Source organism: Ornithodoros turicata, chromosome 2 (genome assembly GCF_037126465.1).
Source record: "Ornithodoros turicata isolate Travis chromosome 2, ASM3712646v1, whole genome shotgun sequence".
NCBI classification, from domain to species: Eukaryota; Metazoa; Arthropoda; class Arachnida; order Ixodida; family Argasidae; genus Ornithodoros; species Ornithodoros turicata.
Window position 1 is genome coordinate 106,855,874 of NC_088202.1, and position 27,721 is coordinate 106,883,594.

Below are 27,721 nucleotides of genomic sequence, written 5' to 3' on the forward strand. Positions count from 1 at the left end.
ATAGGCGAAATGGGATGTAACCGTCACCACAGCCCTGCTCCGCTTCCTGAAAGACTCGGGCCTTGCGTCTGCCCTCTGATTGGACTTTCTTGGGCCATATCGTGCCTTTACTGCATTAACTGTTCTTCTTTCCCCTTTCCTTCCTTTTTTATTTGTTTTTGGTTATTTTCAGTTTCTTTCTTTTTTGGAATAGCAAGCTGGCATTAGCCTGGCTGACATTTCTTTCTTTTTTCCTTTTCACTCTATTAAACATATTCCCCCCTCTTCTAATCAGTCCCATAGGTTTGGACCAGAATCGTGTTTTAAGCGCTCAAGTACAAGACAATGTCAAAAATAAAAAATGACATGAAAATTCGCGCTCTAATAGTCACCGATTTGAGTTACGAGCGATAAAGTATAACTCCATGGGACGGACTTTTGAGGGGACCTTTTCTCCGGTTCCCATTACGAGGCTGTCATCCCAACACTATAGATGGAGTACCTCCGTGCGTGGAAGCAGAGCAGCTGCAGCTGCAGGTGTAATCGGAGAACTTGTGCAAACCTTCCTGGGCGCTAATTGACGCTTTTCTTTATGATAGCAGAGTAAGCGTTTGGGCTGGTTGGTTCATATTGAATTAAAAACAATTAAAAAACCCCAGTGCTGGGTAGGACAAGGACAGAGGATAAAAGGACAAGAAGATTTGGAAGAACTTGTTTCTAGTGTATAGCGCTCTCTTTTGGTCGGTTTTTGCGGGGTGAGAGGGGTGTCACTGGTTTGCTCGAAAAACACTTCACTTGGTTGCAGTTCAGTGCCGGTCCTTGTCCTTTTATCCTCTGTCCTTGTCCTACCCAGCACTGGGGTTTTTTAATTGTTTTTAATTCTTTATGATAAAATGTTAAAGAGGACCCACACAACATACACCGAAAGCCCACCCTTTGGTACGCGTGGCGGTGTCGTACTGGTCGTACTTTCAAGAAACTCTACGCCCCATCATTTTTATGCGTTCAACCAAATCCTTTCGTGCCCGGATGTCTTCCCTCTTCGCCAGTTCCAGTTTCGCCTACTGAAGTGAGTGAAAAGGAGGAAAGATAGGAGGCACCCTTTTGGCAAACAGCCAGCAGTATGTAGCTTATGCTAGCTTCTCTTCGTTAAGGCACAGACTGAATTAAACAACCTTAACGCTCGAAACATACTTGGAGCTGTTTGTGTTGTCGAGTTTCCTCTCTATGGGGATTCATTTTGTGTAGGTCGTGAATGAATGATAAATCCTTTCAACGTTTACGCGATAGAGTTGATTTTCAATGTAAGCGCAGTCTTTAGGATGAGTTTTGAGAAGGGTAACTCCCGGGAAAGTTGCTTTACCGTAACTATATTTACAAGCGACCGATTGATTGATTGATTGATTGAGATATAAAAATATGGAGACATTTAACAGTCATTACTAATTATATTAATAATAATTATGTATTTAATGATAATTAATATTTACAAACGGCTGTATAATCCTGTGTCGTTTGCCATCACCTGATACTACGCTTAGTAACAATTACCTTGCATTCGCATCTAGCTTTTCAGCAGCACGTGAGTTCGACACTAATTACATTGTTAACGCTGTCAATAACCCGCCAGTACGTGGAAAAACGAACAATTTTTACTGACGCATAACATGGTGTCATTCTGCGCATTTGTCGTAGTATCAAGGTCCAGTACGCGACATGCTGCTAGGTTACCGTACCGGCGGTCGTCCACGACGGCCAAAGTCTACGGAGAACGTGACTCCGTGCTATACACGTCGACTGAAGAGCGGAACGATACTTCGTGCAATACAGGCAACTGGAAGCTTAGTAACTGTGGTACAAGACACTACAATTGAGTTCAGTGCAGCTCTACCCGGCGGTATTCGGCCTGATGCAAGGTGGAGGGGACGTACTTCGGCCACATGGTAGGACTTACTTAGGAGTTGTGGAAGTGAGGGAGTTTTCTTTTCCGAGAGCGAATTATGAAACCCGTTCGTTCATGGGGCTTACAGACGCTACCAAAATTAGATTAAATGATATGCTGGAATGGTTAACTCGGCTAAGGGTGTACGCGGGTGTGAATAACGGTGGAATAAATGGAAGGACGCGTCCTTAGAAGAACCAAAGGCAATATGCAGTGTCAGATAAGACAGCATAAACGCAGACAAGCTGGTGGAAGAGAACGCTTGAAAAAATGAGCCTGAGCTTGGGTAACATTCTCAAGAGGGACTACACGCACGACAGCTCAAACCAGCAATGATTTGTTCACTTATTCACAAAATAGTGGGAATAGTGGTCAGGTTGAGGTTTTCGTGGTATTTTTAACTTTGGTTCTGTTTGTGAATACATCGTTGCTGGTTTGAGCTGTAGTACGTGTCGTCCTTCTTGAGAGTGTTGTCTAAGCTCAGGCTTAGATTTCTTCATACACAATATGCAGTGAACCATTCCTCGTCCACAACAGGGTTGCGGAATGGGATCACCCATTCCATTCCAATCCCATTCCGAGGAATGAAGATTTGTGATAATTCCATTCCTTTCAATTCCTCGGAATGAAAAGGTATGGTCAATTCCCACTCCTGGAATGGCTTGGCAACCCCATTCCATTCCTTTAATTCCACCAATAAAAGAATTAGGACCGGTAACCGTACTAGCTAGCCCAGCAGTGCTATAGAGGACATTGACATTACCTAGCACGGAAAAAGCACAAAGACAAGGTTATTTCGCCCTCCTCCTCTCCTCCTCCTCTTCATTGGCATCATCATTACAGGAGTTTTCCACTAAAGTAACTGGTGCAAGTGATGTGGGGTTGCGGGCCTCACACTAGTGAAGCCAAAATATCAATTTTTTGTTTTCTCTTAAAACCACACCAAACCATCGCCCATGACCGTGTGGCACCGAGACCATTACATTCCAATTCCATTCCGCCTGCGAAAAAATGCCTAATTCCATTCCCAGGACAGTTTCCGCCATTCCATTCCGGCCTCTGATAAATCTGGTATGATTCCGGAATCATTCCAACCCCGGAGTGGCAACTCCGCAACCCTGGTCCACAACACTACACACGTCCTTTGTGATGCCACTGCACGAGTTCTCGAGGCGGTTCTATCGCAGGTAGACAACAAGAATTGAGGGAGTCTTGTCCTACGGCATCAGCAGGAAATTGACGGCGGCAAAGAAGCACATGGAGTAGGGGGAAAATAGATTACGTGACTTCGTTTGGGCGATTCAGAAACTTGCATGATACCTCTGTTGTACTGAATTCCGTGGCTAATCACATTCTCAACCAGTTCTCTCAAAATGCCTCTCCTCCCCTCTCCTCTCAGGCCTCTCCTTCGCTGAAGCCCTAGTTTACTAGAGCTATAATGCGAAGACAAAAACAAGAGAACGCACACAGCGCTCGCAGACACAGCTGTTTTGTTTAGCTCTAGGAATGTTTGAGTCTAGCTTCTGTTGATCAGGCTATTTGTGTTTCGGCGTCCGAATGAAAATATCCGTGTTTTTCAGCATGGGGATCGGGAATGCTTTGAGAAGCAGAACGTGCCAACTGAGCAAGGGCAACATTTAGATAGAGGTAGAATCAATCAAATAAAGCTTGTGCGGCGTTCCTTGATGCCGGTGAACCTTGCCAATTTAGCCCGTTGTGGCATTCGCGTGGAAACGTTCCCGCGTTCCGTAGTTCCCAACTTTTCACGCGCGCTGTATCGACTAAAACTAACTATTCTGCTACGTGTATATGCCAGAGCAGTGTTTCTCAACCGGGGTTCCGCGAACTTCTTCCGCTCACTGTTCAGCACCTGAGAGTGTAACTTGACCGCCTAGAAGGGTTCGCTTGGAGAGCCTTGCTATGGCACCATGCTCGACATTTGATCTTTAGCATCGGGATTGACGTGGAGATCGCAGGACCAGGTTGCAGCAAATGACTGTCATTGCAAATACTTTTGCAAAGACGGACATTGGGTCAACAAGCAGCTCAACCCGACAATTTCTCCGCGCTTTTGCTTTTCTCTTGTGTTTCGAAATCACTTGGAAAGTCGGAGCTACTTCAAAGAAACTTCGGAGCTATTCTCTTGCCTACGTGTACTTGGGATGTACAAGCATCAGTGGCAACCCACAATGCGTTATCTTGTTGTGAGGTGTTGTGAAACAGTCAAATGAATCCTGCAAATCTCGAGCGATATCTTGCGACGGAACAATAAACAGTTAAAGCGGCACTAAAATGCAAAAACAAGTTCGCTTCAAATTACGTTACACGCTATGCTGAATTATGCACAGGTAATTTCGCACCTGTTGTCATAATTCAAAAATCTGATTCAGTTACGAAGCTACAATCAGAATTATACCGGACTCTTTCTTGCTTCGACACTAAGCAGTGAACGTCGCTTCAACCTCGTGCGTCGGCCGTGCTTTTAGTCCGTGCTGCGCGTGCCACGCCATGGAGCAGTTCCGGCGAAAAACTGGCGAATTCCAGATGGTCCAGAGCACTAGCGCGAGAGGAGAGCGAACCTCAGTTATTCCTACTCGTTCTCAGTACCACCACCACGTCAGTAGCACGTGACCTTGTATCGCCAGTTGTGCCAGTGTGGCGTGATAGGCAGCGCACTTAACCGGAAATCAATAAGTCCAGGTTCGATTCCCGCTGAGCGCCTAAGGACAGGACGTATACACAGCACACAGAACCTATCTGTATTAGCACTACAACTGGTCGATGGCGACGGCAGTATCCATATACACAAAAACGCGTTTCAAGGAATGGGTGCCACCATTAGTGCTGCCTCCCCGTGGTAGTCACAGTAACTGTGCACGTGTGGACTGCCGTTTGCCGAGTTCTTTCATTTTCCCGTGTGTGTTTTCGGTCATTTTCGTGTCCGTTCATGCTTACTTCGTGTCCGTTCATATTTTTTTTTTGTCGCTCGGGAACCGGTGTAGAAAAGATATCGCATCGTCCAGCACTCCTCACGTGAACAACTCCGAGCAAACCATATACATCCCAGGTACATCCTGGCGATATCGCAAATTGCATGTTAGGATATCGACGGGAGCTTCAGAGCCCCTTTACGTGGAAAGTACATCTATGCGACTACCAGATTCCTACTGTTTTCACATCCCAGAGCCGCCGCCTAGACATCTGTTTTGGATGTTCAGGGGATATTCTAAAATTTATGGTATTTTTATGTTGAATCAATTTGCAATTGATAGTCTTCTATAGAAAATGAATGCCGCGCACACTAGTTAAACAAAAAAGAAATCTACTTTTGGCAGCACGCCCCACCTGGGAAGGGGTGGTGTCCAGCGACCTTTCGGCCATAATCCAAGACACGGCTCACCAATGCACATCGTGCTAACAAATGTGCTCTCACCATATGAGAAGCAGCCCCCCCCCCCCCCCTCCACCGCGTACGCGGATTTTAGGGAAAAATCTTCCCGGAAACAGCACCGCAAGCGATGCTTCCCCGACGGCCGATTGATAGGCCGCGCGTTCAAAGACACGGTCTACCCGGGGGTGGATAGCGTTATCAAGGGGCCCCTCTCCAGTATATGAGGGACCGGCTCCCTCCACCGCTTACGCGGATTTTAATGGAGACCGGAGCGTGCATATACATACAGGGTTCCCCAGAAAACGTGTCGTTGCCAAGTAAATGTCACTTTTTGACCACACCAATCTGAAGGGCGTGCCGCATTTACTCAAATTCATGATAATTGACAGTATTCACGAGCTATCCCTTGGGAAAAAATAGCGGAACATCATGCTTTTCGGAGCACCCCAGCATAACGCACGATGACTTTTTGAGCGCAATCGATGTCAGTCCGACGAAAGGAGGTCGCAAACCCAGCCCACAGAGTGACAGTAGAAAAAATGACAGCTCCTGAAATTGGGAGAGGGAAGGCACGATCACAGCAGAAGCCGGACGCGATAAGCCATGCCTGTGTTATCTCTTTCGATGATGCCAGTGTGGGCTGGGTTTCCAACCTCCTTTCGTCGGACTGACAACGATTGCGCTGAAAAATTCGACGCACGCTATCCTCTGAGAGCTCCATAAAGCTCGATGTTCGGCTATTTTTTCCGATGGAATAGCTCCTCAATATCCCTGTCAATTATCATTTTGAGTGAATTCGGCGCGCTCTTCACACTGGTAGGGTACAAAAGTGACCTTCACTTGGCAAATTTTTAGTTTAGTTTGCAAAAATTTCATAATTAAACTTACGTTACATGACATTTACATCAGAGGTGCCAAAAACCTAGTACGAACAAATGCCGTTGACGGCATGATTCTACATGGTGTAGTTTTTTTTTTTTTTTATAATTCAATGACACGTTTTCTGAGACACCCTGTATACTGAAATACAAGTTGTTGGAGTACGTTCATCAAGTGTAGCGTGGCGTATTTACGTTTGCAACGGTGACAGTGTCTTTGCAGTCAACCTGTGCGTCTGCAAATGACGTCAGCGTATACCTGATAACGTTATCATGACACCCATCCTGGCAAATATCATGTTTTTAGCTCAAGCTACCGTCTGTAATGTGATTACTTGGTAACCCAAAAATTTTCCCTGTTTGCTTACGTCATGCCACTAACGGTCACGTGTCCTAGATGTCTTCGCAACACAACGCGCGCTTGGTCCTTTCTTTTTAAATCTACCAGATGTCCAAGCCATACAGAAAGTGAGAGTTTTCAATGTCACATTGGTGGACATACAGGTCACGTTGGATAGATGTCGATGACATATGCGACGTGTGCGACCTTTGTGGGGCGTACCTGGTATATTTCTGGTTTACTGGGCTGTGCATATCGCACGCGGGAGCAACACACACACATAGAGATACGATGATGAGATGGGGCTGACGCAAGCAAGCAATCTTCTTTCCCCTTGATATTTCGAACGTTGATACGCTACTCAGATGTTTACAGGGTGACAGTTATATGGAATGTTACGGTGTCGTCAGTCATACTCATTAAAGACGGCGGCCACCAGTATTCATCCCAATGCGAAGAGCGCTTTTGGCAGTTCACCCCTGTTGTGTCGTCGCTGGGAACGAGGTTAAGGAGCGCATGGAGACTGGTGGTTTGAGAGTAACGCGACAAGGTCTATAGGCCAAGAATCGGGATTCGTGTTGTAACGAGCTCGCGTGGTCAACATGCTTATGCTGCTGGACATGCTGCGAGACCCGTTAGTCTGGTGGCGGACCAGACTGGCCGTGATGTCCCCAGACGTACCCATAGGATTGCCGTGTGAGACTAAGTCTCACTTTTCCCCACTGTACTTGAGACTGCAAGCAAGAAAAGCGGTATAGCGGCTATCGATTTACATTACCTGCATCAACTGATGAAAAAGGCTGAAAATATTTCGGACATAGGCGCCGACTGCAACTTGCCCCCGGAACTGCCCCCGGAACTTTCCCAGGGCGGGGGGCAGGCCCCCAAGCTCCCCAGGAAGTCTAACCAGCTGACACTCAAGATGAACGTTTCGAGGGATATCCTTAGAATCGATCGCGTGTTGCATGCGAGTGAACATGAAAATCCTGTAAAAATTCGTCTCATAACGTCACAACACGGAATTCCTGACATAATGCCCGACTTGTGTGTATTGGGGGGGGGGGGGGGGGGTGTCGTGCCCCGACCCCATTTCCGGCGGTTTGAAACTCTCAGCCTATGCTTCCGGAGCATAATTTTTCGAACGTTTCCACACGAGTAAACGGAAATAAAATACGCCGATCGCAAAACGCTCACATCTCTAAAGCGCACTAAAACGACAACTATAAAATTGCGCACGTTTCGTTCTTCTTCCCCCATCCGTATTTACCTTTCTAACGAAGATCTTATGCAAAAGAACGTTAGTTTAAGATTTGAAAGACGGTGCAAATTCCACGCTCATTTACATTTCGTCCGATGTTACTGAAGCCTAATTGTGTATTTTACCCCCAAGCGTGCGATAGAATATCAAGCAGATAGTGCGACGTAAAAGAAACAAAAAGTATAATGACGCACGAAGGTTGAGAACAGTCTCAAGTGTGAATACAGGCTCAATCTCATGTATGACGACGCTAGTGTTTACTTTTCCACTCGTTTGTGTAAACAGGGTCATCGGACCTGATTTCTCCAGACGAGGTGAGAAGGAAGAAGGATCGGCAAGCGTCGGAACAATGCTTGGAGGAATCCACCTCAGTGACTGAGTAAAGTGTATTTGCATCGAACGTCCGGGACGCCCCATCCCCGCGAGGAAACATCACATCTCTGGCACCAAACGGGCACAAAGCTTCTCGACTCCCAATGTAGGCTTCCGTGAACATTGTCTCGTGTATACGGCAGAACACATAGTGGAGGCTAATGGGAGACGATACGACCTTGTCGCGTCTTCGGAAACTTATCCCCGCCGCCTGCTTTTAGAGAATGACTGTAGAGGATGTCTGTCATGGAGAAACGCTGTTATTGCTATTCGGTGACTAAGTGACTATAAGCCCAGTGACTAAGGAAAGGAATGTTTTATGTCTAATGAAGTGCATTGAACGTGGGCGACGATTGTAGGCCAATGTAACATATATGATTAAATAACTGAATAACAAAAACACAGCAAAGTGCCAACCTTAAGAGAAGGAAGAGAACGGGTACCAAGTTAGCCAGCTATAACGCTTTCCCGCGAATACAAATGGCCACACTTGTGCAGGCACGTTTTACAAACACATTGCAAAAAAATAAAAATAAAAATAAAAATAAAATAAAAAGGGATCCCTGAAAGTTTCTCAAGGCGCGATTTTGTTGCAGCGGAAAAGGAACAGTAAAAGCAGTAAAAGTAACGGTGGAAACGTCTAATTTGTGCAAGCATTACTGAAGGAGTTATTTCACTGCAGCATTTGGAAAAGTTTCTGGTTCGAACGTATTGTTCTCGCGAACGCTCTCTCTCTCTCGGGTTCCTAGAGGGACAAACCTCTCGATTGTTGCTCAATGTCGAAGGAGGTGTGAAGAAACACGATGTAATAGTAATTCGGGGCTTTACGTCGCGAGACAACTGCGAGAAACACGATGTTGAAGCGATTGTTTACGTATGTTGTGAAAGGACAGTATCTGGTGCACAACTGGTCAGGATGGATATCGGAACTCGGCTCAGATCGGGAAAATTTGATTCGTCGCGTGCTTCGGCGCTAATGATGCCGACGATGGTGCCGCCACAGTCCCCCCCCCCCCCCCCGCCTCCCTCTAAGGAGTTGCTGGAGAGCAATAAGTGATAACTCGTAGAGCTGGGGACCAGGTGACGTGACGGTGCGTGTCCCTTGGGGGATGTGGGACATGAGAAGTTAGCAAAGGCATGGAGTGGGGGAGCTGATTGTCAATGTAAGCTGGTTTCAGGCGCTCGGTAGCGACGGTTTCCTATTTGCCGTTATTCATGGCTGGTGAAGTGCTGACAGGAGGGCCTCAGGGCTTGGTATGGGCCGGTGTAGGCCCAAGCAGCACACAATATTGGACACATATTGGCTTGTCATTGGCGATACAGGTCCAATATGGGACCCATTTTTGCCAGGATTTCCCCCATATTGGCTCAAACTTTGCAATATTGGCCCCATATTAACTGAAAATGCAGAAAATGGTACGTACCCGTGTTGTACAAATGCCCAAGCAGCACGGCAAGTTTGGACGTTGAAGCGTGTGAAATGCCCAATTCAATACATCGTTACATCCAACAACTTCCCGCAGATGATACACATTGTTCGAAACAGTCAACATACGTGGCAATCCCACCTGAGTGGAAAGTTGAGTTGTTGAGTTGCAGTGAATGCTACATTCACCGCAACTCAACAACTCAACTTTCCACTTGCTGCAAACAGCCGCCATCTTGCTTCGCGATGCCAACGCCAACCGGTCGAACAGACTGAAAGCGTGGTCGTTTGAGCGACGTAATCACGCGTCCTACAACTAATGTGCATGCGTGAAACTCGGATCGGACGTTTCATACCGGCTAAATGTCGCTGGTTCCTCCAATGACACGGAATTGCGGCAGGTCAAGTAAAAAACACAATGTTTGACAGGAAGGGATGTCTCTTCTGTAAAGCTAGGTGCTTTCAAGTTATTGCACGTAGTGTGAGTTGCTGAGCCGTATGTCCGTCACCGTCACGAAAGTGTTTCGCTCCTTTGTAGTCTAGGAGAGGGTTGGAAATTTTTGGTTCGTAAACTATTGCAATCCCAATGAAGGCTTGTTTTTGTAATGCTATGCAACGTGGATCAATAAGACGATCTGCAGGTCTTGTGGATCTTGCAGGATCTTGTGGTCTATTTTTGAAGCGTGATGTGGGCAAGCTAACGCTTGTCCCATCCTACAGTTGGCGGTACAAGATCTGCAGAAATGAAAAAACAAAAAGAAGAGAGAAGTAACATCAGAGGTGGATATTAAACCGGATAATGCTTTATTATTTCACGGACTCCCCGTTGGCGTTATCACGGAAATATTGGCGCAAAATGGGCTTGCCAATATGGGCAGCCCATATTGGTCCAATACGGATCCCGGTTGCACTCCTCATATTGGTCCCATATTGGCAGCGCATATTGGACCAATATAGGTAACCTTTGCAGCCCATACGGGTCCAATATTGGCGTGCTGCTTGGGGGAGGCTGGAGGGGCTTCCGGACTGCATCATTCCGGGCAAAGACATACGAGCAACGATCTAGATCCCGGTGTTGGTAGGCCTTGGAAAAACATCATTGTCGTACAGAAGCTGGCCGGAGAACGTCCAAATGTATGACGCAGACAAGAGACATAGTCAGAAGGAACCATGGGTAGGTCGTCCGTAGGGATAGCAAAGGGCGATACTCTGCCCCATTGCTGGTGGTGATGTGGGGAATGAATTAATGAGCCCCTTCATAATAAGGATCGAAGTCCTATGATGTCCAGATATATTAAAAGAGCTTTGAGGGCAGAACGTTGGTGGGTTTTGAGAATTTTGAGAGAGATTTGGGGCGAGAGTCCAGCTGATTAAGATACCCGGATAGTGCGGTTCGAGAAGGTTGGTAGTGTGGGCAATGAATGAAAAGGACGGCGAGAGTTCGCAACTGTTAAGTATATCCCAGTATACGAACATCGTCTTTAACAGGAATGCCAAAGAGCGCAAAGCAGGACGGGGTAGCATTTAAAAACAGCAAAACACACTTCGCCCGATTAATGCGCGCGTATGATACATGCCATAGGCATCTAGAACAGCTAAGACGTGTGTACAGAAGCTCCATCCCTAAGAATCAGAGACAGACCATCTGCGTCCGCATCAAAGGTGGTCTGGTGCACAATGCGGAAAAGCTGCGGAGCCTGGCAGACTTGTAAAAGCGCTTAGCAGACCACGTAAAAATGCGCCTAATATATATGTGTGTTAGCATCAAAGTGAAAAACCAACGAATGTATGTATTGCCATCAAGCGGGAGAGCTACCAACGAAAAGTAACGACAGTCGCTTTAAAATTGCATAGAGTTTGCTTTGTGGGACAATATGTCCTAGAGTGTGGGGGTATCCGCTTCTTGACATAAATGAGCAGTGGTGTGTGAACGATCAATGTATGCAGCCCGAAAATACGCCAGCTAGTCATTACTCACTAGCGTGAAACTTGCACGACTAGTCCAAATATCCAAACGGTGTCTGATGTCAAAGGAACGTCTCGTGGGACCCAGAAATGTGGGACACGCGAAAAAGATTAATGACGGTGTTTTACAAGTCATCACGGCTAATGACCGGGGAACATTGCGCGTATCGCCTGCGTTGGAGTCATCATCATACGTCCCGTCTGCCTCTACTGCACATGTCAAACAGTATGCTGGTCTTGTAGGAGACATATATTTGCAACAGCACTTACCCGGCTGTCAAACAGTTAATAGTTAAAGAACGTTAATGAATCCCAGGTGGTCGAAATTGTCCGCTGTCCTACCCTGCTGCTGTGCAACATATCGCCACACAAATATTAGCGAACTCACGCTACGTGTAAATCTACTCCCAATTATTAAATGCCTAAGAATTTCTTCAACACACTTTTGGTGTCTTGGTGTGTTGTTTTGGGGCCTTGGTGTCCACGTCGCGTCACACGGCTTGGAGAGCTTTGTTTGTCGCGGTTCAGCAGGAAGGCTTGGAAGGATTGGAAGTATTAGAAGAGATTCAGCAGATTGGGAGGGTTTTACGACAACGATTTCGAAAACATGATAAACCAAGCACCTGATTCCTTTGAACCTGCTGACAGCACGATGCTGATCTCGGATTTTTACCAGCTCGCGTGGCTCAGTAGTCAGCGGTTAGTTGCCGGCATTCGCAGGAAAAAATACCAAAAAACCCAAGGAAAACCTCAAACAGCACAGCCTTTGGTAGGATTCGAACCCACTACCTCGTAATCTTCCGAACGACATTGACTGCCACCAGCTAGTGGGCGCGTTTAACCTCTCAGCCATGCCGCCGGTCGATCAGTGTCTGCGCATGCAGCGCGTCACACGTCACACTGAACAGTAACTTTCAACGTGATGCCGTCCAGGTCCTGGTAATACGGACGCCGCCTACTACAGTGTAGGCGGCGTGCTGCGGAGCATTCGCACAGGCTCGCAGATGTGCGGCCATTGCTGCAGGACATGCAGACGCGATGACCGAAAATGAGGAACGTGAACGGCGTGTGGTCGTTAACGCCAGGAAGCAGCGTGCGACAAAGCGTACAGATGTTCATAAATGCGCCCCAAAGAGTACAGTGACTTTAGCAAGAAGTGAACGCATTTGCTTGTGGTAGGGCTTGCCAGTGATTTCCCCTGAAATTCACTGCTGGGAGGGTGCCGAGTTTTCAAGCGGGGGGGGGGGGTATGCTTGGTGAAGGTTCCACTTAAGGAATTTTTCTTAGACACGGAAAGAATCGTGGCACAATGGTAACATCTCTGCACAGCTTTCCCGTTTTATTTGTACATGTTATTACGTTAGAACACAGTACATTAGAATACAGAATCATTATGAACGGCATTTCAACATTAAGATGCATGATCAAATAGCAAATGGTTCGTGATGATCCACATTGAGTTTGCGTGCCCGCACGCATTTTTGCTCGTATATGCGTGCAATATATGCACTGAACAGTCACTTTCAAATGATTGTGGACAAATGCATGGTACGACCATCTGCATGACTGTGGTCCTACAGCCCAAGTTTGACAGTACAGGATGTAATTCGCTGCGCCGGACTCTCTACCAGAACGTGTTGGTGGCCGAGCTGGGTGGGGGTCACCTCAGAAGTTTCAGGGGTGTTGCAAAAATGCAGAGGGGGTGTACACTCCCCCTGGGGGGGGGGGGTAGCGAAATTCCTGGGGCTTGCTGTTGGGTCGCACGCAAATCATGTGTGATTACAGAGGACAGACCGCCATTCTTCTGCTGCAGTTCTATCGCATTATTATTATTATTATTATTCCTTAATTTGCATCTTGCTCCTGTTCTATACAACTTTTCGCACACTCCTACTTTTCGCGCGACTATGGAGACATGACATTGCGTGGAGTATACAGTTTAAAGGAGCAGCGAAATGATGTTGCTCGAAACTTTTTTTTTTGATTGCGTGTTAGCGCCGCGAAGCAACTGTGGCTATGAGCGGCGTGCAGACGTGGACAGGAGAGAGGACAACAGGAAGGAGTGGGGGACAGGGGGATTAGTATGCGTCCTGGGCCGACTTCAAGGGGAACTGTGCCGACATTCGTCTGGAAAGTCTTCGGAAAACCCAGGGAAAACCTCAGACAGCACAGCCGGTGGTAGGATTCGAACCCACCACCTCCCAGTCTACAGCACGACCTTGGTTACCACCAACGAGCGGACGCCTTAGCCCACCCGGCCATGCCGCTGGTGTTGTTGCTGTTGCTCGAAACTGCGCAATCCAATTTACAAAAACGCATTCAAAATCCGGCCTTGTGCGCAGTAACGTGACTGACTCCCAAACTCCTGCCGTGACGCACGATCAGCGTAGCGAGTAACCATGAAAGCGCCACCCGATCGGCATTTTCATGGGTCCCCCCCCCCCCCCCCCACACACACACACACACCTTTCCCGTTGGAATGACATCAACCTCACTCATTTTCTCTCGATCTCTCGGAAGGAGATGAAAGGTCTCTAAGTCGCATCCCGATCTACGGACTTCTCGCGCGATCTACAGGGTAGCTACCACCATATAGTTGTTGTAGAAGTGCGCTCGTTATTTCGCGTGCAGCCCACCGCAGCAAAACACGAAGAAGATTTTTGATGGGTTGAAGGGGGGGGGGGATATATTTATTAGAAAAAAGAAAAAAAGGGAGGAAAGGTCAGCCAAACGGGACGTCGGCTTGGTATTCCGCAAAAACAGAAAAAGAGATGAAAGAAGATCAAGTAAATAAAAAGAAGAGAAAAGAAATAAAGGATAATCTAAGAAATGGCGAAAGAAAAATGAGATAGATTAAAGACAAAGATGACTTTAAAAAAAAGATGACTAACAAACGGTGAAAGAAGGATGAGATGGATTAAAGAAAAACAGGAAAAAAGAGATGATGTTAATGCGTTGAAGGTGAGGGGTGAGGCTGGGCACTGAAGAATGAGATGGCACGACTTGAGTTCACAGGCTCAGGAACGCCAAAACTGCTTTGGTCACAGACCGCTGTGTGGGATGTCGAACTGGGCCGAGCAGAGTGGCCAGAGAAAAGTCTGTGCGCTGCAGCTCGAGTAGGCGTCGTCTCAGCGGGGCTCGAGGGGTGTCGAATCTGTGACAGTCGACGAGAAGATGTGGAATATCAGCTTCAACAGCGCAAGTGGGGCATTTGGGCGAGTGGAGGACTCATTTTATAGGGAAGCAGAGGTGTCCTGGCGACATTAAGTCGTAGTCGATGTAGAATGGACGCTTCTCGACGCGAGCAGTGATGTGTTGCAACGAAATCCATCGACGGGTCGATGGACCGGAGTTGATCGGTCAATCGGACAGCGTCCTCTTGAAACTGGAGAGTGCCGCTGTGGCAGATTCGGCGTATCTGTACTCGACATGCTGAGGCTGAAAGTGGTAGTGAACAGTTATTGAAGGTGACGTCCCCATGTGCCCGATATGCTAAGGCGTCTGCGCGGGTGTTTTCGTACAGGCCGGTGTGACTAGGTAGTTCCCTTTGGAAACACAAGCTATGACCCGAGGATAGAAGTCGGTTGTATGTTGCGACTATCATGGTGTCTAGGCTGCCCATTGTTCTGGTACAATAATGTGCCACAACTTCTAGCGTGCTTCTTACTGTCCGTGAACACAGTCCACGCGCAAGGCGCTGATCCCGCAATGCGGTTCAACGCGGCCAGAATGGCGAAGAACTCGGACTCGGTAGATGACGTTTCGTAGGGGAGTTTCTGCGCCACTTCAAGGTTTTCATGTGGGATATAAAAGGATGGGTTTTCTATACTGCTTCCTTAAGGGAGCTTTAAGGTGCCCTCCCCCTTCATTTTTTAAAGAATTCTGACCGTGTCCTGTTCTGCAGCACATACAATGAGCTCCTGCGAAAGAAAGACGAGCACAGGTGACCTGTAGCGGGAGGCCTCTCTTCCGAACACCTTTAAAAAGTTCCTCTCTTGGAAAGAGCGTGTCGAAGAACGAGGGGAGGAGGAGGAGTGCACGTCATAACGTCACCTATCCCCCACTGGCAGGGTAGATCATGTCACTCGTAACGGGTAGACCGGCACAACTCAAGCGGGTGTTACTAGCACGTGAGCTGAGAAGAAAGACACAGCAATACTATATAGAGAAAATGTATTTATACGAGGGTTGTTCAAGTCAAACCGGGACTTTTCATTTTTCGCAAAAGTAAAGTGAACTTATAGGCGAGAAATTAGTTTTAGTTTTCAACGTAATCTCCAGCTGCACTAATGCACTTGTCCCAGCGTTTCACGAGGGCTTGGATGCCAGCAGCGTAGAAATCCTTACCGGCGCGTAACAGCCATGGTCGGACCGCATTGCTGACCTCGTCGTCGCAGCTGACGTGGCGGCCTCCAAGGAACGCCTTTTTTTTTTTTTTAAATCTCCTTTCCAGATAGGTTGATCGACGGTGTCGCCACGCATTGACCTCCCAACTTATCAATTACGTTTGCCTCCACTATCTCCCGTATCAATCGGCAAGAAGTGTCCGTGTCTCTTCTGTGTCTGTGTTTTTTTTTCCGCGCTACTCTACTACAAGTACGTTCCAACACGCCCAACGTCTCACCTTCTGTCTATCCTCGTTTATTTCGTTTCGAGTTGATACAGCATCTGTGATGATTCATTCAGGTGCATAAGATAGATCGTTCTCAGCTGCCTACGCGGCCACTCCTCGGATATCGTCCATATTAGCGATGGCACCTAGCCTCGCGGACAACACAATACAATCGCCATCTCGGTAACAGCATAATCAGAAAGCAACGCCCGCCTTCGAAGCGTTTGAGTAACAACGGATAACCCCACACCGCGAGTGGAACAGCAGGAAACATGCTTTCCCAATAGTTCAGCTGAATCACACTAGGGCGTCTCTGCTCCCGCTCCGCTGGTCGAATCCCTGTTGAAGTTAAAGTTGCGGAGAGCTGTACAAAAAAGAAGGGACGGCGTTGCGAAGCACTTATTCTTGTTCAACGATACAAGGGAAACACTTTCATTAAACCAGCGAAATGTTTTCATTCCTCAAATGATTCGAGAGAAAATCTGCCGGCGAGATACAATATCGCGTGTTATTAATTGGGGTACTTAAGTTATTAAAGTTCCCAAAAGTAACGGACACTAAACAATTATGCATTGTGGAATACTCTAGTACCCTTGGAAGCTGTCTGTCAGACTGACTGTTCGTTGTTGTTCAGCCACCGAAAATCGCTAGCAAGAGGTGCACGAGAGGTGAAAATAAAACGGCGCAATCATCTGGAAGCGTTAGGATTGCGTGACTGTTACAAACATGCTATAAGAAATATTTGCACGAATCACGCTCTCAGTATGACGATGCCATTGCAGCAGAATGGCGAACCTGCAGATGCTCGTCTGGCACCCATCAATTCTAGCAAAACGAAAGGATAATCTCCTTTCTCATTCTTTCCCTCTTTTTAGGTCGCGTAGCATGAAGGCTCCAATGAGGGGAATACATCTCTACGAACGGTTTCGAACGTATCACTTTGCGTGATTCGCCAGCGTCATTTAGTGAGTTTTAGTATAATGTACGCTGTCATCTTTGTGTACGTAAGGGATAGCGGGGTGGTTCTGCACAATGCGCAAAGCTCTGTTTGTGTTTTGCGCGTGCGCAGAACCACCAACGCTATCCCTTACGCACGCAAAGGCGACAGTGTACGTTATAATAAAGCTCACTATTGTCATCCTCAGCTGACGTGCGTGTATGGTGAGCTAACGCGTGTAAGTTGCGCCCCGTAGTGTTTAACGGCGGCGCGCTGCATCCGCTAAGTTCATTTTACATCCGCACTTTACATCCACACATTCTGCATCCGTTAAGTCGCAGAATGTTCCATTCGACCTTCGGCAATTATGTGCCCCTTTGTAAATAACTTTCATCGTTACTAAACTTTTTTGATTACCTGGTCCTGCGGCTGCGGAATAAAACTAAGGCTATGACAGTGCAGTGTGTTCTTGATTCTTTCTGTGTGTTCACCCAGACCTGCAACTCCTATGGAGAAAACGCGGGTTACCGCCATATTCTCACTCAGCCCTGAGGGATCCCTGTGCTTCGAGGGAATCTTCTAGTAGCTTTAGTAATGCATTGGACGCGCGCTCGCTGCGTGTGCAGGAAGCGATGCCAAAGCTTTAAGGGCGAAACGCATTGGACGTTTTCGCAGCGTCAAAACGTCGCGCGTACGCGATGGCCTTGCACACGCGGCGAAGAAACGCCAGCGAGGTGACCACCCGAAACGCATGGGACGCGTACGGAGCGAGTGACGCACGCTACTGTTGCTATATTCGTCGACCACCAATATCTGTTAGAACGTGCAGATGCTCTTCATTCCTGTGGTTCCCGCGTTCCTTCATTCCAGATACCATTAAAATGTTCACGTAAATTTAGTGTGATGGATAATGTCCCAAAAATTTATGCGAACTGCTCATACGCCACCTTGTCTGCCGCACGACGGCCATGGTTCTGTCTACTTCTCGGAAAACGCGCCCAGACGCGCGCGAATATCTGTAGTCGACAGATTCCGGCGTACGCCCTCCGCGCGCGTTGAAAAACTGGTTTTTACGAGGTCACACGCACGCCGAGCGCGCGCGCATCCTGAAAACGTCGAAAAAACGCTCCATGCGTTTAGCCCTTTAGGAATCCCTGCAAGCTTCCTCAGGGCCGAGTGAGAATATGGCGATAAGCATCGTCTGCGTCCGTTTCCCGACCAAGTTAGGCGGTGTGACTGGACAACAGCACATTATTTGAACGATGATGATTAGGATTGGTTCATCGCGACAGGTGATACTGCACCCCATTGCTCGTGGCGATTTGACACAGAGAACCGGAGTCCGTGATTCCGAGTCTGAGTCCGATGATTAAGCTCCGCAGGCGAAACCGAAAAAGATATATTTCGGATGTGTCGCGACATTACGGAAGCGGCGATTACCGTACGCAGGTCACTAATTGTGACCGAGTGGAAATTGGAAAGACGTTCATAAGAAGTCAGGATGCCAGCAGTGTGAATAGACTTAGAAGTGAAGGAAGGTCGCCAAGCAAACGCTTCTAGGTCTGCTGCATAAGGAAAATAATACATTAAGACGCAGGTTGAAATTCATCGGCTTTTTCTATATCTCTAATTCCGCAAATAAAAGTAACGTGAAACCGTCCCAGTGCGCAAGAAGTGAGAGCGTGCGCTGGAGGGAGCCTCACGGAAGGTTACCCAAGGATATGCCACTAAATCTTGGGTGCCCTCGACAATGACCGAATCTACTATCCTGCTCTGAGGGCGTAGACGCCAAACAGCCAGTGTTCGTTCTGCAAAAAGCTATAAGACACACACCACGTACACATTGCCATATATACACTGTCATACGCACCCGTATATACGCACACAGGCACAGACAGAGCACCTTTATAGGTTCCGGACCAATCGCCACAAACATAACACATATACCTACCCCAAAAAGAAAGTAATCGAATTTTCGTGCTTATGTGGAGTCTAGCATATAGGGAGGCTGATATCAGAATCTGGATACAGCAGTACGTACTTTTACCACATACAAGGTGCCTCCTTATAAATAAATGGTGGTTACCCGCACAGGTAGGTTCCCTATTTAACTGATGACAATACACACTCCAGTGGTGGTTCCTGAGTCGCGTATGTCAGGAAACTCCGGCTCCTCTCCGAGTGCCAATCTCGAAACACCAGTGGCACAGTAGATGTAGTAATTGGTGTCAGCATATCATGCCGCAAAAGTGGCAGTGTGTAGATTTGTTGTCTTTGTTCAAAAATGTAATAGAAATAGATGAGAAAGGCTATGATGCCTTGCTTGGGATATGCAGCAGCGCACCATGAGAGCGCTGGAAACGATAACGAAAGAATGGGTGAAAACGGGAGTTCCAGTCCACTGCTGCGATATGAACCAACTAGAATATGCGCGACGGAGACAGTTGTCATGAAAACCAAATGCGAACTGGATTGTTCATCGCTATTTACGTTGTGCGTATCATACTTCGCTATTTTGAGATAACACATCCCTTTCCCTATAAGAAAAAAGGAAGGTTAAACACCGCACACTCTACATTGCCAGAAAGCAAATATTAACACCTGACCCGAACAACGTCCGCGCACAAAACCAATGAAAGCACAACGAACCCTGGTATATCGATTCCTGTAGGCAGCAAATCTCTCTTGAGCTCTGCACTATCTCGCAAGCGGTGTACACGTAGAAAAACATGTACAGGACACAGGCCACAAGAAGGAAATGGATACGATAGGGACAGTGCGGTAAAGCAGAGACGTGAAACAAGGCAAAAACAAAAGAGGCTGGCCCCAGACCACCCGTCACCGGGGAGAAAGAGGAAACCAGTCGCTGTCATTTTTCATTACGCTTTCGTTGCGAGCCCGAAGTAGCCTGAATCCAACAGCGGCCAAGGCAAACACAATTCAGAACTATGGCATCGATTCCCCATCGTCCAGTGATAGATGTGTGGCGCCCGCCGTCGCTATTTGCGTTCAATAGACGGAGCGAGACACAGGCTTTTAAGAGCAGTGATGCTCTTTTGTGTCTCACCGACAAAAAGCCGCCCGAGACACCATCGCACTTGATTCAGGATCAAAGGGATGTTGGCGTAGCGTCGCATGAATAAGGAACTTGGCCATTTGCATACGTTGCAGCAAACGGATTAAAACCAACTAGAGGTTTACGAGGCTTAATGTAGCGCACATGCATCGCGGGGTGGTTTATATATATATATATATACAGGGTGTTTCAAAAAACGTGTCATTCGGACTTTATAAAAAAACGGGGCGACGGAAAAATACGGGGTAAACGGCATTTGTGTGGCAACTGAATTTGCCGTCTTGCAAAAAGTATTTTCATTTGGTTTTAATTAAAATAAATTGAATTTCTTTAATTGAACTCCGAAATTTCCCAACTCAACCTAACGTTTTTTTTTTACAGAATTAGAGAGCCCCTAGCGAACTTAGTCAGATCCACCAAGAAATTCGCTCGATATTTGGAACTGCCCAAAAAAAGTCCCGAAATTGAGGCTTCAGAGTTTCGGGTATTCAACGGCTCACAAAATCAGTCGCAAAGACGCGCGGAGAGCCTGACATGCTCCTGCCCCCATGAAGCTAGCACAGTTTATCGCCGAACCGGCGTGCAGCACAAGACGTGCCGACAACAAGGCGGTTGACATTGCACCATACGTTGATAAGCGGCGAACAAAAATGATTCCGCCTCTTTTTTCCCGCCCTCTTTTTTTTCGACCTTCTATCTTTCATGGGGGCAGGAGCGTGTGCTGCTCTCTGCGCATCTTTGTGACTGATTTGGTGCGCCGTTGAATACCCGAAACATTGAAGCCTCAATTTAGGGAATTTTTTTGGGCATCTCATCATTCTTTCATCTTTATTTTTGTCATCTTTGTCTTTAATCTACCTCATCCTTCTTTCATCATTTGTTACTTTTTCGTTATTTCCTAATTTTTATTTTTATTTATTTCTTATTTCTTAATTTTTCTTTCTTTATTTATTTATTTCTTATTCCTTCCTATTTCTTTCTTTCTTTAATTATTATATTTTCTTTTTATTTATTTATTATTATTTCTTATTTCTGGAATAGCAAGCCGACGTCCCGTTTGGCTGACCTTTTTTTTCCTTCCTGACCCCGTTTTTTTTCCTTTTCGTCTAATAAATATATCCCCCCCCCCCCCAAGATAGGGGCAGTTCCGATACCGTCACCCGATACATTTGTTTTGTTTTTGTTTTTGTTTCCGCAAGTTAAAGCTCATCTTCGACGCATGAGGCGGCACTGTGCCTGTGATAATTGAAAAGTTTATTATTGAAATTTAATTAGGACATTGCCTTAGGAGTTTGCTGGTGCCCTCTTAAGGAGTGCCCTTCAGCAGATGTTCTATTGCAACTGACTTCATCTAAAAAAGTGATATATATATATATTTCAAAAAATCTGTCCCCATTGAACTAGGACACTCTGTATGTGTACGAGGGTGGTTCCATAAGTTTCGGGCCCGACCAATTTTTAATAGACATAGAGACGAAACAAGTGTATCACCTTTCGACATAGTCACCCTTAACTTCGATGCACGTTTGACACTTTTCAACCAGCATTCTTATACCCTTGAAAAAAAAGTCCGAAGTTTTGTCCGCAAAATGCTAGAAAACTGCCTCTTGCACCTCACTATCGTTTTGAAATCTCCATACTCTGAGATCCCTCTTCAAGTTTGAGAACAGGAAGTAGTCACTCGGTGCCAAGTCTGGACTGTAGGGTGGGTGGTGGATTTCTTCGAAGCCGCACTCCTTCAATGCAGCCTTGGCAACAGAAGCCGTGTGAACAGGGGTATTGTCCTGGAGCAACCGTACACCTCGACTCAACCTGCTGCGCTTCTTTTCCTTGATGGCGTCTCGCAGTCGGTGCAGCAGTGAAGCATAATAAGTCGCATTCACTGTGGTGTTCCTCTCTTTGAAGTCGATGAGGAGGATCCCGTGACAATCCCAAAATATTGTTGCCATGATCTTCTTTGTGGATTGTGTGACCTTGGCTTTTCTTGGGGGTGCTTCTCCTGGTTTGCGCCATTCCATCGACTCCTTCTTCGAAAGGGGATCATAGTAGAGCACCACAGTCTCATCCCCTGTGGCAATTGACTTCAATATTTCTTCTTCGTTCTCTTGACAGAGCTCCAAAAACTCTTTGGCACAGACGACGTGCTGTTGCTTTTGAACTGACGAGAGAAGTCGTGGCACCCATCTCGCACAGACCTTTTTCATGGGAAGGCCCTCGCCGATGATTCGAAAAATGGTTGTTTTGGAAAGCCCCAGCCTTTCTGAGATTTCCTTCACCTTCAGACTCCTGTCGCTCAGCACTTCCTCCTCGACAAGAGACAAATTTTCTTTTGTCACCACTTCCACTGGACGACCATCGCGTGGATCATCTTCAATGGACTCTCGCCCCAGTCGAAGCTGCTTAACAAAGGCTTTTACCGTTGTATACGCCGGAGAGGCTTCCCTGTACACGTTGTCCAGTCGCGCTTTAATTTCTTTAGGCGAAAGTCCCTCTTTCGTCAAGAATTTTATCACAGCGCGGTACTCGATTTTTTCCATTTTAACTGAAGCACCCTGGCTGTTTGAAATGCCGCTCTCCAACCGACAAAAGCATGGAGACGGTTGAGGGTGGTGCTCCGGCCCTTCAACAGATGGCGCCAAGCGTCCTTATTCGCGTTTTCAAATTCGCACACATTTTCTACCTCGGGCCGGAAACGTATGGAACCACCCTCGTATGTACGCATGACTCTCCCGTCCAGATATGCTGGCCGACTGGGTGGCCCCTCCTGCATCCCGCTTAACCCCAAAGGAGGACAGCTAGGGTCAGGAACTGAAGCTCGGGGAGCTCAAGAACGGCTGGGAAGTGCAGTTGCTTCATGAGTGCGAGACAATAAACACGTATTCTCCTAGTGACTCCCTCGTTTGTTGTCACCATCGTCACATATATACATGTATGCAATGTCCTAGTGAACTTTTCATTAACTTTTTAATTATAAAAGCTACGAAGTTGCCCCAATGAGAAGAGCTGGTCCCTTTGGTCACCTGATACCGTAGCCATTTTCAGAACAAAAATTCGTCCGATAGATCATCCGCAAAAAATTCATGAGGGAACACCATTTTCTTCATTGCGCATCTCCAGAGACGCGTCTTTCCTTCACTCCCTATGTGAGAGGGCGAAGGAGCCCAGTGTCGCCTCATGCGTCGAAGATTTATCTTGCGGAAACGAAACAAAAACAAATGTATCGGGTGACGCTATCGGAACTGCCCTTATCTTGGGTTGCATTTTCTGTTTTCTTTTCATCTTTTTCCAGGACGCAAGAGGTGAGAGTGTGCTCAGAGGAGGCACAATAAGCGGATTTCGCCGCCGCGAAAATAGTGTCGCCGCTGGCATTTCCCACCAAATTCCGGGTACTTACTTTTCATTGGCTCCGGTCTCCCATTGGCTTTCTCGATCATGATTGGCTGAGGCTCATTTAGCCGGCGGATTCGCTCGCGTTCGTTTCATCCGAGGCGCCGACCTGTCTGACCGTTGTGCAGCAGGCGTCTATGTGGGCAGACAGTGATTTCGTTTCGTGGATTTCGAAGATGTTAGAGCCATAGACGAACGCCGGAATGAAAGGTAAGCAGACAAACGGCCTAACAGTGTGCATAACTGAGGTACGCCTTGTCCCGTATTTTCTCACTTTCTGTCGGTTATCAGTCATGACCTGGTCGATGTGCTATTCTGTATGGCGTTACTAGTTGCGTTTTGTTCCTAGTTGCGTTTTGTTCCGCTTTTGAATGTGTCTGATGTGTAATACATTGGTGTGCATGAAAAGGAAAACAGCATGTATCGCGTACGCCAGACTCCTCGAATTTTGTCATTAGTCGACATCTCGGCGCGTAACGATAGCATGTCTTACATAGCGTATTAAGCCACTTAACGTTGCCTATGCTCTAGTTTACCATATCATTAACAGGTTCCTTTTTATTTTTATTTTTTTTTTCATTCAGACATCGACAGCGGTTCGTGGCCCTGCGATCCCCGAGCATGTGGCTCCTGTCACCTGAAAATTCTACAGTTGTGCTAGGATGAAGCGAATGGCTCCTGTGTCTCATTACGTCCTATATATGTGTATAATAATATCTATACTTTCTCCAAACCGAATAGGTTCCCTTAAAGATTGTATAACATGATAGTCACGCTTTCTGATACGCGTTCTTGAGTATTTATTCTTTATTTATTCTGCAGTATTCTGTAATAGTCGTGTAGATTTACTTCCATTCAAATGTTGCTTCTTGTTTATATGTTTACCGTGTCAATAAAATTGCACATGTGAATTCCTTCGTTTTCTGGATTTTCATTTTCTTCTTCCCGATAATATTAGCACATGGCCTGGCGAAGCGCATGGGAGAGGGTGAATCCGAGTGCGAGGGTATAGAGAGGGCACGCAGCGCACATGCGAAGTTCGATCAGTCAGCGCGCGTTTTCCGGCTAGTTCTTCGCGATTCGCTACGGATGATCACTTGGCCAAGGGGGGCGGTGGTTTTCGTGGCGAAACTGTGGAAGCTACAGCTGCACTCCACTGGTGTGCTCTTTCACCCTCTCACACTTGGGGTCAAAGAAAGACGCGTCTTCGAAGGTGCGCAATCAATAAACAAAGAAAAAACAGTGTTCCTTCACGATATCTTTGCGGACGATCTATCGAACGGATTTTTGTTCTGAAAACGGCAACGGTATCAGGCGACCGAAGGGACCAGGTTTTCTGATTGGGACAACCTCGTAGCTTCTGTAATTCAAAAGTTTATTATTGAAAGCTAATTAGGACATTGCCTTAGGAGTTTGCTTGTGCCCTCTTAATGAGGGCCCTTCACCATATACTGTATTGCAATTGACTTCATCTCGAAAAAAGTGATATATATTATTTATTATGTGATTATATTATATATATATTTTTTTTCCACGCGCAGTCGTTGAATGGAATGGCCTTCCCCAGTCCTTGGTCACAATCACAGATGGTCACACCGCACTTCACACTTGGTCACACTTGGTCACAATCACGGTCATGCCGCATTCAAACGCTCACTGTCCATGTACATCGGCGTCTAATATGCATACCATAGCTGCGTATCCATGGTTAACTCTTCTATACGATATTTTTCATATATCCTGTTTCATGTTCTTGGTTATTTGGTCAATGTTTACTATCTTCCTTATGTCATGACCAATGTTACTATGTCAAGATATGTTATGTTATCGATTTTGCTCCCCCTCATGTAGCGCCCTCGGAGGGCCCTTGAGGAATGTACATAAATAAATAAATAAATAAATATATATATACTTTCAAAACTGTTCGCATTTAGCTGGGACACTGTATATATATATATATATATATATATATATATATATATATGTGTATGGATAACTGGCTACAGATGGACGCGAAAAAATAGACTACAAGTAATGAAGAGACTTGGGAAGCCGTATAAGGATTAAAAACAGTTGCTACTTTTATTACACTAATAATTAAGGGGGCACTAGAAATATATTTACAGTTAGGGGTCGACGTTTCGCCATTTAGCGCTGCCTTCAACGGGACTAAACCTGGAAATATGTGACAAGGGCTTATATACAAGAAAAAGGGGGAAAATGAGAGGGGAACAGTACACGTGGAGCCGCGTTAGTGATGTTGCAGGAGCGGTGTTGCTGGTCGTCCATTGAGCACTTGCAGGGGCGTTGGCTGTCTTCCAGGAGAGGGCCGTCTGATAAACCTGAAATGATAAAAAGAGATACAGCAGAAAGAATGGAAGAGAGTCTGGGGACTTGGTCTGTGAGTTAAGGCTGCGAACTGTACACAATACGCCGGGGTACTCGTTTATCGTGGATCCACGGTACACACACTGGCTTGCATCATGTGCATGAGGAAATTGCTGACACGTCACTTGCAGCCCAGCTGCCAGCAACAGGTATGACAATGTTATGTTATAATTGGAGTATTGACCTATATTCCACTTTTCATGGGCGCTCTCATGCAGACATCTTAACACCACTCTTAAATCTTCCCTCAACAACACAGCCTCTACTTTCAGAGTAGAAAACAAAGGCCGTCATTCCGATTAACTGCTATCTCCCAGTTCAAACACTTTTGCTGTCCAAACAGTGGCTCCTATGGATGCGGTGGTACATGATTCACTGTCTGATATAGAAGGTACATTACATTAGTTCAGTTAATTCGCCTTTTGCACATTTTTCTTAGTGCTAGCTGGATTACTGTTGGGGCTACAATCCTTTCTGACACGCAGAAGCTGATGTCGTCTCTGATAACGTTTTAGGATTGTCACTGTCATCAACGCCCATTGAGGAAGGTGCCTTTACTGTCAGTGAATGTTTAATTAAAGAATAGCCCAGAATTCATGTTAGCATTGTCTGCACGATCGGCCATGGTGGAGTGAGTGCCAGCAGGAATCAGCTGTGCACCAACGATGTCACGTTTTTTCGCAATGGACACATTATGGCCACTCATTGAAGAAATGGAAACGTCTAACCATTACGTATACATATAGCTCTAGGTGACAACAAAACTAGGTGGCAACAAAATCGCCACAAAGTTGTGGTATATCCGTAATATGGGATGCCAGGAACATACGTGCGAAATATTTCGGTCCAAAACTGCGCAGATTTTGCTCAAACGAGAGGGCGCTGAAAGCGGCTTTTTTCTGCCAATAAATCTCCCCCCCCCCCCCCCCCCCCCCCCCCAGGCAGGCATCAGGCAAGAGAGAAAGAATGCAGGCTTGGAAGCAGACGTCACGGAACCCTCCGCCGGACGAACCGCCTTGGTATGGAGCTCTGTTTTCTGCTCTTCACATTTCGGTTTCGATTTGCTATTGTCATCATTTACGAATTAATTACACGCGCAAAATGAATGCGAACGTTGTATTCGGTATCGAGGGGCTGGTTCGCAATGTTGCCCACCTGATTTTTTTCGAATCCTTGCGAAGTGTCCCTTTAAGTGAACCTTGCTAATTTCTGTGTAGTCATCACGATGCACTTCTGTTTGGAGTTGTCAAAATCTGTGATAACTGTATGTATTTCGAATTGATATCTGTCATTAAACCTGATAGGGTTTCTTTTTTCTGTTTTCGTCTGGTACTGTTGCCCTGGGTGATTAGCATGGTTCGGTTAGGGAAATGGAATATAAAGCAAACGAAGTGCGCGAATGTAGATGTTTCATGACTAATTATGCACTGCTTATTATTCATACTGCTCACGTCATCTCTGACGTCTTTATTTACAATCATAGTAGTCCGCGCAACGGATGGATGGCGCTGACCGTCTCTATCATGGCGTCATTCTGAAGACACAGGGGCCTATTGGAGATACACTACCGGTTTAGATGTACCTTACGCTGTGTTCGTTCAGTGACGAGATACTTGATGCTCCGAAAACAGTAATTGCAAAGCGCCTATTGGACAGCTGCAAGCACGGTGCTCGCTGCTGCCTAAGCGTGTTCCGATCCCTTTTCTCGACCTATCAAGTATCTCGACACCGCACGATCATTGCCAGCCCCCAACAGCTCCCCGTAGGGCC